Source organism: Lemur catta, chromosome 1, assembly GCF_020740605.2.
Source record: "Lemur catta isolate mLemCat1 chromosome 1, mLemCat1.pri, whole genome shotgun sequence".
NCBI lineage: Eukaryota > Metazoa > Chordata > Mammalia > Primates > Lemuridae > Lemur > Lemur catta.
The window spans coordinates 82,606,826-82,618,027 of record NC_059128.1 but is presented as its reverse complement, the minus strand read 5'-3'; the positions used below and the strand labels follow the sequence as shown (position 1 = coordinate 82,618,027).

Here is an 11,202-nt window from a genome sequence, read left to right as displayed (position 1 = left end):
AGGAAAGATCAAACACACTCCAAATGAGGAATGTCCTATTTTTTAAAAGAGGGTTATTTTTTGCCCAACATAATACAATTTACATTTTACAAGGAGAGCCTCAACAGTTACACGGACGAATGGGAGATACTTCACCCAGAAAAGACCAGCTTTGTAGCTACTTTGACAGCCCATGAGAGAAATTATGAGGAACAGAATTAGACAGGGATGCAGGTATGGAAATTAGTCTTCAGATTTGAGAGGAGCTTCAGAGGTAAGGCCAGCCCAGGTTGAATACTGATTCAATTAGGTGGCAAAGGATAGGGGAAAAGTAAAAATAAGCACAAGGGTTATTTATTTGGCTTGATTTAGATAGATGAAAAGGCCACTAACTGAGATGGGAATCTTAGAGATGGAGTAGAGTGAAAGAAAGATTTTATCCTTATTAGCTAGGGAAAAATACTGATCAAAATAAATGTGGTTGTCACTCTGTTTCAGCAATGATTTGGAAGCGCTGAATGCTCACTAGGCCCCAAGCATTGTCCTAGACTATATACTGATATTATTTCCATGATTCTCACCATGATACATTTTACAGACGAGAAAAACAAGGCTCAGAGGGGTTAGAAACCTTGCCCAGTCTCATACAGCTAATAAATAGAGGAGGCATGATTTTAACCCAAAATTATGCTTTTTCCACTGTCATGCTACCTCCCACAAGGAAAATATGATGTCTGAATAAAAGTATTCCACAGACAGTTTTTTCTTGTCCTGTTTCTTCCTAAGGGATACAGTAAGGGCTATAGGGATGATATTGGATTTCCATAGTCAAGATGATAAAATTAAAACTATGATCTAAACATGATTTTAATTGGTTCTCTTGGGTTTACAAGCCATGGTCCATCAACTGTTGAGTCTCCAGGTGGAACTTCCTAACTTTCCCCAGAAGGGGGTGATTATACAACAGAGATCCCTGAAGCTGGAAGGCTGGATTCCATCCCTGACTCTGGAGTTTACTAGTTATAAAATGGGACCTCAGAGGACTGTTTTAGGGGTTAAATGAGATGGTGTACACATAAGCACATACAGATGTAGACGTAAGTACTACTATATCACTGTGTCTCTATGCTTCCCAACTCTCCTTTGCCAAAGCAATCCCTTAGCCCATTAAAAACAACACAAACTTTAAAAACCAGTTCTATAAAAACAAAGGCCTTAGAGAGATCCAGTGACTCCTACTGCTTCCTCAGTTACCATATCCAGAATGTTCCTTTTTCATTAGGAGGAAATAAAACTGCAATTGGGTCAAGAATTCTAAAGTAGCAGAAAGAATAAATGTGCAGAGGCTTGGCAGCCATTTTCTCTAAGGCCTACAGTGCCAAACCTGGTGTGTTTTTAGTGTGCTTTGAGGACACAGTCTTCATCTTGGTCCTGTCGCTAATCGCGGCATGACCTAAGTCCCGTCCTTGACCTCAGAGTCATCAAAATGAGTGGCAGGTGCTGAAATTCCTAAGTCTATGTTCATCATAGTCTTGTTTTACAGCTGAATCAGCTGGTTGCTTGTTAAAAGATGCAGATTGCTCAGGTCCCACACATAGCTCCCAAATTTGAACCTTTGGGCAAAGGATCTGGGAATCTGCATTTTCATCCCCTTCTCCCAAGTAATTCTAATGCACACAAATTTAAGAATCACTGACCTAAATTCCCTTTCAAATAAAAAAAAATTATATAGTGGAAGGTAGTGCTTTTTAAATTTTAATGAATTCCTTGGAAATTTAGTTAAAATGTAGTTTCTGATTCATTCGGCCTGTAGTGGGGCTTGAAAATCTGCATAGCTGCTAAACTCTTAGGTAATGCTGCTAGTCCCTGGACCCCTCTCTAAGTAGCAAGGCCTTATGTGGTACTACACAGTCACACAGTAGGTTGGATTACTCTTTGGGATGAAAATAATGTACGTAATGGGTCAAGGGTGGGAGAAGGTCATACATGGATAGTGACCCCAAAGATTTGCTTGGCTTGAGTGAAGAATGAGTTGATTATTATCTCTGGGTGACTTAGGCCATTAGGATAGAGAAGACACAACTTTGGAGACAGCATATTTGACTAAGTCCCCAAGTCTGTCACTTCCTAGCCATAAGATCTGCAAAGGGTGAGTTAAACTTTTAGAGCCTTTAGTTCTGAATCAGCAGAGACAATAAAATACCCACCTCATAGAGTTTCTGTGAGACCTAAATGTAATCTCACATATAAACTTCCCAGCCCAGTGCAACAATATCAATCCCCCTAGGTTTTGTGGGGAACCTTCCCAAGCCACTCCTTAGTTCCCTGCAGGGGATTGTTCATTGGAAGCTGCCCCTCTCCCACAGTCATCCCCACCTGGAGGGCAACAGATTCTCCACCATAAGAAAACTCTTGACTTTCCCAGGCCACTGAGTGATTTATCACACAGCTGCCCTCCCAGACTTGGAGGGCTGGCGGCAACCCTGCAAGAGACAGATGGGAGAGCTGGAGGCCAGTCACTTGTCAACGATGTTCAGTGGAAACATTTATAAGGCTTTTCACACTTTTCTGGCATCCTCCTCGATTAGCCATACACCAAAGGCAGCCCACTGCATACCACATGCCAGGAAGGAAAGCTGTGTGCACACGTGCCAGCCAGGGCCCCCCCTGTGCAGCTGCATTTTTCTTTTCTGTCTGCTTTCATTATTCATTTCTATGTGGTTGTGGTCAACATGTCACCCGACTTTCCATGCCAAGTCCTTTTAGTTTTTTTGACAGGCATTACTGTTCTTCTTCTCCTCCCAAATAATTCACTAAATAGGAAATGGGTTGCAAAAATATGGACTTAACGTGAAGAGTTTTCAACTCTTTTAATAGTCATTTGGAGAGGTTATAAACAAATATTTCTTTAGCTATTGCAATGTGCCTAGCAGCTTCTCAGGTGCTAGAGAACCTATGACCAAATCATTTGTTAAGTCACTTGGTCAAGCTATAGGAAGCAAACCATGAAAGTAGTTTTCTTTTCCCTTTAGGAAAGTGGTCCTCAACTCTGGCTGTATCTTAGACTTACCTGGGGGAGGTTTAAAAAAATATTGATTCCTGCACCCAAATCCCAGAGATTCTGACTTAATTGATCTGGGATGCAGCTTGGGCACTGGGAATTTTAAAAGCAGCCAAGATTGAGGACCATTGTCTTAGGAATTAATAAGATCAACAGAGAATTTTCCCATGTTGCCTCAATTTTTAATCACCATTTGTATTCAAGACCACTCTTTACAAAAGCTTTTCACAGAAGCAATCTACTTTAGCCCCATAAACAACCCCATAAAGCAGTTAGTCTGAATTTATATATTTGTATGTTAGCTTCAATTTGTATACAGGAAAAAAGGGGAGCTCAGGTTAAGTAACTTGCCCTGGAACAGACAGCTGGTAGAGGCAGAGATAATCTTTGAACTCATGGGTTCCACTATTTCTTCCATTACTTTGTAGCTGCCTTAACTCAAAGTCTATCATTGGACAACCATTCATTGAACCATAATTCATCTCTACTATAGATTGTGTAAATGTTTTTAAAATCCTTTGATTTCCTCATTGGCAGATTTAAGTAATATTAATAAGGAAATAAGGACAGTGATAATGAGAAGATGGGGCCTTCCTTGTTTGGTGGCCAATACATGCACTTGACATATACAATATAATGTGTTGAATGTCAAGAAACATTCAAAGCATGATGCTACTTACTGAGGAAGTCAATGTATGTGGGCCAAAGGCTGGGTACCCAAAGCTAATTTCCAAGTGTCATATATCATCTTCTGAAATAGAACACAACATTCATCTGTGAGGAAAGACATTCTGTGTCTTCTGGAATGCTGAACAGATACTTATCTGAACACAATTATCTGTTGATTCCCATAAATACAGGGATTAGATAGAGGGTGGCTTCTCTCCCAAGCTGGTGTGATAATACATTGATTTGCAGCCTCCATGCCTAAGGTATTTTTCACAGGAAATAATATTAATACCAATATTTAAAAAAAAAAAACTATGTTAACTCTTTGAGGACACAAAGTTACCATTTTATTCACAACTCGTTTGGTGTATTACTAACCCTGCCAGAATGGAGTGGGTCAGGATTGGCTGATAAAACTCATTCTCAGCAATCTCTCTGAACCTTACAAAGGAGCCTAAAGATTAGGTGTCATAGTCCTGACTCAGGCCTATGCCACAGCCAATGGAAAGGTAATGGCTAAAGAGTGCCTATTGATCCATGAATCAGCATGAGAGAGAACCCTAATTAGCATAGGGTTGCTCATGGGATTGGTCCAATTAGGCTTCTACGGTATTCTGGGCTGCAAAGAGATATCATCCACCACCATTGGTCATTCTGAAAACAGTTGTTTGAATTAATCCCAACATACAGTTTACAACCATTCTTTTATTCTAGTTTGTTTTTTTAATGTGTAGATGCAACCATAAATGAAAAAGAGAGTGTACACATTAACTTCATAAATGAGATATTTAGAATTATTACAATCATCCTAAAAGCCCAAGAGTTTTGAACCTGGAAAAAATGACCCTAAAGGGTACCTCTTAATCAATCCTATCAAAATTATCTATTAATGATATCTTTAAATGTAACTGAAATCTGGTTTCTCCTCACAGTTTCTCAGTCTCAGAAACCCTGGAGACAGGTCTCTAAGTACAGAGCTCACAAATCATTTGAGATGATGATCCTTTGATACGACCAGTTAGATAATTTACAGGATCCACTGCAACATGAAAGCATGGGGCCCTTTGTTAATAAAAATATTAAGAATTTCAATATTATGACAGCACAGCATTAAACCAAGCTCATGGCCCTGTGTGACTGCATAGATTGCACATCCATGAAGCCAGATAACCCTGTCCTCAGGGCAGCAATAGCCCAACAGTGTTATTCCAGTGGTGCTATTCTAGCTACCCATCTGTTGAGTCATGGGGAGCAATTAACACTTTGTTATGTGTTGTCCACTGTTATGTAGGCAGATGGCTCCAGCTGCTATGGGACATCTGCAGGGATAGCAACAGAGGGAAAATATGAGGGAGAGTGAATGCAGCATGTCTGTCAGGAGTAACAGCAGAAGAATAGAGGTCTTGTACAGCTATTGGGTAACAAGAAAAAGGACAGGTGGCTACTGAAGATCCAACTCAGTGCCAGCAATGTCTAGAGGACAGAGGGCCTTGGGTGTTCCCATGTCTAAATGAGATAATGTGGCAGCATATCTTGAGATATTATTTGTATATTTCTATCTCTATCTATCTAGATCTGTGTAAATTTATACTTAATTTTTTTAGTATTTCTAGCTTTCCACCCTACCCCCAAAAATAACATCTGGCTCTATACTCATTATCTCAGGGGAGAGATCTGCCAGCATAAAAAGAAGGAAATATCCTAATAGTTGTCTCAAATTTAAGTACACAAGCCTAAATCCCAGACAGGGGAATAGATTTGGGGAATAGAACTTATGTTGACCAGAACCATGAAGGCAGAATTTTCTCCAGTCCAGAAGAGCAATTTTCCCAGTCTTGGAAGAAAGAGTGAATGTGTCCCTGAAGAAGGAATGTGTCCCTGAACAAGAGAACATATGCCCCACATCCCAGACAGAACCATCTGGGAGTTGGTCCCAGCCCTACAGAAGGAATAGTTGTATGGGTAACTAGGGTGATAGGGTGCCAGGCAACTTTGGCCCTAAGTAGGGCCTGGGAGTACAGAAGTGACATACAACATGCTGGAAAGGGAAAGAGGATATCTCCTTGGCAACTTAGGCAGCCTGATGATGGAGGATCAAGGACCACATGATATGCAATGTAATCCTCCCACCCTTACCCAAAATCACAGGGAGGAAAGGGAAGCAAGAAAATGACTGAAGTTAGGTTCCCCAATATACTGGTAAGAGGAAGATTAGGAATAGAATTTAAATCATAAAGAATCATTTTTTCTTATACACCTATTTTTAGACTGGGATTCATTATAACTACTCTGTGATGATACCATTTCCTAAGCTCATCCAATTCTCATTGCTTTTGACTCTGCTCTCACTGAGGAGCTGTTTTTTAAAGATAATTTTTTTAAGAACAGTTTTAGGCTCACAGCAAAATTAAGAGGAAGGTACAGAGATTTCTCATATGCCACCTACCTCAACACATACATACCCCCATCCCATTATCAGCATCCCCCACCAGAATGGTGCATTTGTTAAGACTGATGAACCTACTTGACACATTGTAATCACCAAAGTCCATAGTTTACATTAGAGTTCACTCTTGGTGTTGTATTAAATACATTCTGTGGGTTTGGATAAATGTATAATGACATGTATCCATCATTACAGTATCATACAGACTGTTTTCACTGCCCTAAAATTCCTTTGTGCTCTGCCTTTTTATCTCTCCCTCTACCCCCAAACCCTGGCAACCAGTGATCTTTTTACAGTCTCCACAGTTTTGCCTTTCCAGAATGTTACCGAGGAACATTTTGATCTTAATTTGTTTCCCGTTTTTAGGTTTTACCAGCAGGAGGAGCATGTTTGGACTGCCATGAGTATGGTATTGCATTTCTCTTGGCAATGAAAGTTCTCAGTGTAAATGACCAAAATTGACATAGTTCTAGTTTATAAATTAGTCAGTCTCTTGTTAGTTTGGTTAATATGGCTCAGTTCCCTGGACCTGGCCACACAGGTGCATCGTGAAAATGGAGTTTATGAACTTGCAAAGTAAATGGCCACAATGACCACTAAAATGCAGATGCCTCCCGAAAATCTATGACTGAAAAGGCCTACTGACCTCTCTCTACTGGAATTTTCTGTTGTACCAATAATATCATAAAAATGTTAAAAAAGAAAAAAGACAAAGCTATATTATTATAATGCAATAGTTAAGAGTGTAGGCTCTGGAATCAAATCTTGGCTTTGCCATTTATACTACGATTTTTAGCAAATTCAAAGAAATCTCATAATATTGGTATGAGTAATAAAGATATTAACTCATGTAAAACATTTTCGTCAGTTCTTAGCATACATATGTTAAGTGCTATATAAATGTTAGCTACTATTTGTAGTTTTATTGCTCTTATTTTGAGTGTTCCCTTCTAGCCTATGTTCAATTGCATGAACATCTCATAGTACACATTATAATTTATTCTTCCTTTTAATTTAACACCTTGTCATAAATACTTTATGTGTTTCTATGGAGGCTTAAATGATCATTTTTAATAGCATAGTTTAATTCACTAAATATTTGAGCACTTAAAACAGATTATCCTATATGACAAGGATACCAAAATGATGACAAATCAGAACAATTGGCAAAGGTAACAAATAGAACACTAAAACAGAAATATAAATGCCTAAAGGAGAAGCTTACCTTAACAAGAAGTCAGGAAATGCAAATTAAAGGAATAGTTATACACTCAAGGTATTGGCTGTAAAAAAAAAAAAAGCAATAATTATTATTTTCACCTAGGAAATTGGCAGCGTTAAAAAGTTTGATAATCACTTTAGATTAGAGTGTGGGACAATGGGTATTCCCCTCTTTTGCTGGTAAAATGTAAGACAGAAGTAAGGATGTTTGTTCACTGTAACAACATTTGTAATCATGAAAATTAAAAACCACATAAATACTCATCAATATTTAAAATGGTTAAATATACTGTGATGTATTAATTTTTTTAGTCCTATGACACAATTTTAATAAAGTGTTACTGATATTTGGCCAATTTCTATGACATCGTCGGCACAGAGATATCACGAAGTGGCTAGTCCTGTAAGTCATGAGTTATGGTCTTTGATCCACTGCTCAATCCACTTCCAGAATCAATCTGTATTATTGCCTAGCTTTTCTGGTTTATTGCTGGGCCACTGACACACGATTTATTCCTTGTGGGATGTTGTGGCTTCTTCCTAAAGAACTTGAAACATCTCACACTGAATATTCTTTTAGTTTCTTCTCATTATATATAACCCCTTGTTTCAAGTCTTTTGTACAATACACTGGTATCTGTTCTCAGCACAAAAACTATATAAAACCAGCGTTCAGGGAAGAAATCACAACCATGGTAATCGACAATAACTCCACCTTCTCTCATTTGGTTATCCAACTCATCAACTATTCAATCTTCATCTAAATTGGGACAATCATACTCTTCATCATAGCAATCATACAACTGTCCTTCTATAGCTAAACTACCCACATTAATGTATTTCAGTCCTGATCTTGATGCAAGTTCTACACCTAGTATGGTTTTTCCAACCCCTGGTGTACCGCTGATTGGGATGTTCACCGCAGCACTGTCCTACGGCTCCAGCACTTCAGCTCTTGCCCCCTAATCACCACCAGGAGGAGCCAGAAGGGGCGGGCAACAGCCAGTGCCAGTGCCCTTTGGTCTTCCGGGTTCTACTTTGTGTTCCTGACCCACCTCTGCAGCCCAGCATGTCCACTCTTGGTATCCTGGTTTTCTATGGCACATTTCTGTCATTGCAAGGTCAGAGACAGGGGCACCCATTCTTAAATTAAAAACAATGAGTTATATGGGTACTGACATGGAAACCTTCCAAGGCATGTTGCTAAGTAAGAAAAAAAAAGTTGCAGAAAAACAAGTGCAGCAAGATAGCATTTTTGTAATACATTCTAAACAAAACAGATCTGCAGATATGTGTATGTAAATGTGTGTGTGTAAATGTACTGAAAAATGTCTCCAAGTGCACATCAAACTGTTGACAGTGGCTGTCTTTAGATAGAAAATTAAGATTGGTCCAGGGGGATTTTAGCTTTTTTTGTATTCAAAAAACAAAAAAAAAATTTGTTACAATGACAGTGTTTTAAAGCATTCTTGCATAATTAAGGTTGAACTTTTAAAAATTAAAAGATAAATAAGACAAGGATTCTGAATCCCACAGTTAATATTCTATTCAGCATATATATAACAATTTATTTAGCCATTGACCTATATTTGGCAGTTCAGGTTGTTTCCATTTTTTTATAGTATAGATCTTTATACACTGCAGCTTCTTTTTCTTCTGTTGATTTATTTCCCTAGGATAAATTCCAAGAGTAGGATTACTGGATAAAATGGTACAAACATCTTTCTGGCTCATGATATATTTTTCCACATTGCTTTCCAAAAATGTTGTTCTTCTCCTTCCCCATTATTACTACAAAAAAAAATTGAGCGAGCTCTTCTGCTACCTGGCACCAGCCTACTTTTCTATTGCCATCTCCTGGTTCTCAGGAATATGTACTTTTCAGTTTTCAACTTGTTTCAGAACTGGGATCTCCTAGAAGGCCTTCAGTTCATAATCTTTCTCCTACGCATAGTGTATGTATATTCCCGGGAGATATATATGATTAACATTTCCATTTTACAGATGAGAGCACTGAGGTTCGCAGAGGTCAAAGTAACTTGCCTAGGATGCCATAGGTAAGAAGTGGTAGAGCCTATACTTTTAATCATGTCTCTATACCCTCTCCTCACCTAGATGTGGTTCTTCATTAGTTTGGTGAAAACAGAGTTGGTTTGAACCCAAATACCTCTTGATTACCTATAGGGTCTACTTCTGTCATGGCTTTCCTACCTGACCTGGTCTCTTAATACTGGCCTGTATCTGTGACCTCACTACCTTTCTGTCTGTGTGCCTCTCTTAGCATGGTTCTCAGGTTGCCAACTTGCTTCATATACTCAGATTCCATTTCTATTTGTTTCATCTACTTTAACCCAGGTGTTAGACTTATGGTTCTCAATCTTGGTTATACAGTGGAATCACTTGGGAACTTAAGGCAAATGCACCAAACTGAAGCCTGGACTTTGTTCCTAGAAATCTGGATTTGGTTGACCTGGGGTACAGCCTAAGCTTGGTTCTGGGATTTTTTCAAAGTTCCCTGGGAACTTTGGGGTGAGAACCTCTACTCTAGATGCTATTTTTGGCTTCCTCCTGGATTTAACGAGCAACATGCGTTTGTCTGCTTGGTTTTGCTTTTTAGTAATAGCTGCTCTGTCTTCCTTGGCTACTACCACCACTTACAATCATTTACCTATTTGCCCTGCTGTCATTCTACCTGTTCCACTCTGTCTCTCTGTCCCCTCCCTTAGCAAAAGCACATTGCTGATCTTACCTTCAAAGCTTTGCCCTTGCTATTGCTGCTTGCAACCATTCCTCTTTTCTCTATTCTAATCTTGTCAAATTTAAGTTTTGCCTTTTCCATGCAAATCTCTCTCATCACAGACCACGCAGCTGGATGCTTCTTCTGAACTCCTACTTGAATTCCCACCTGCTTCATTCTAGAGGCTTTTCATTTATAGATGAAAAGTGGTGTATGATTTTTATGTATGGACAGGAGGAAGTGCTCTGTTAACAGTGGTTAAGAGCACAGGATTCATAGTCAGGAAGATTGATGTTTCAAATTCCAGGATGCCACTTACTTAACCACTTTACGCCTCAGTTTTCTCATTTATAAATTAAAGATAACAGTGATATATAGCTCAATGAGATCTGAATGCATGGAGAGCACTTAACACAGTACCTGCTACATGGTAAAAGTGTGATACCTGTTAATCCCTAGAAATAGGATATATGGTACTGAGACTGACTGCTTTCAAAGTAGTGTAAATTATGCATCCAAATGAGCAATTTCCCCTTATTAACTGCCCTGTAAATGTTTTTTATATGAAAAATGGAAGATACCCACTTATTATGATGCTACATTGCCCAGATCTTTTCCAGAAATCTTCTTTTGGAATTGCCTACAGAGCCAGTTTATGAGTCAGAAAGAAAAAGGGCCCCATTACTCTACTCCCTGCTTGTTTTTACCAAAAAAGGTAATATCTAGTTTCACTGCCCACTGTATTCATCAGCTTTGGTGCCAAATAACCTTTGGCTTTTATTTTCCTTTTAAGTTCAATCTACTCCAAGAGGACAAAGATGCCACTACTAAGAATATACACAAAAAGTGTTATGGATTTTTAAGGAAATTTCAGAGCAGAAGTTTCCAAAAAAAGTTCCCCTAAGGAGACTGAAAATACCTTGAGAATAGGGACCTTATGTACAGGCAGGGGGTCTTAACCTGGAGTTAACTAGAGTTGGGTACAGATTTTCATCTTGTATATTTTTCTGTTTAGATAGTCTGTGAAGCCACAGACTTACTGTTTTCAAAGGGGTTTACAACAAAAAGTGGAATAAGAATACCATTTTA

The 11,202-nt window shown here is 38.8% G+C and overlaps 1 long non-coding RNA gene and 1 pseudogene across 1 annotated transcript in view; both read right to left on the bottom strand.

The window, feature by feature from the left end:
- LOC123622494 overlaps positions 1–3,748 on the bottom strand; it is a 21,067-nt gene extending 17,319 nt beyond the window's left edge. The window contains exon 1 of the long non-coding RNA XR_006729517.1: positions 3,721–3,748. This is a non-coding gene — a long non-coding RNA (uncharacterized LOC123622494). The remainder of the gene's footprint in view (positions 1–3,720) is intronic.
- Positions 3,749–7,784: 4,036 nt separating this feature from the next.
- On the bottom strand, positions 7,785–10,290 carry LOC123633695 (annotated as a pseudogene).
- Between the last annotated feature and the right edge of the window lie 912 nt (positions 10,291–11,202).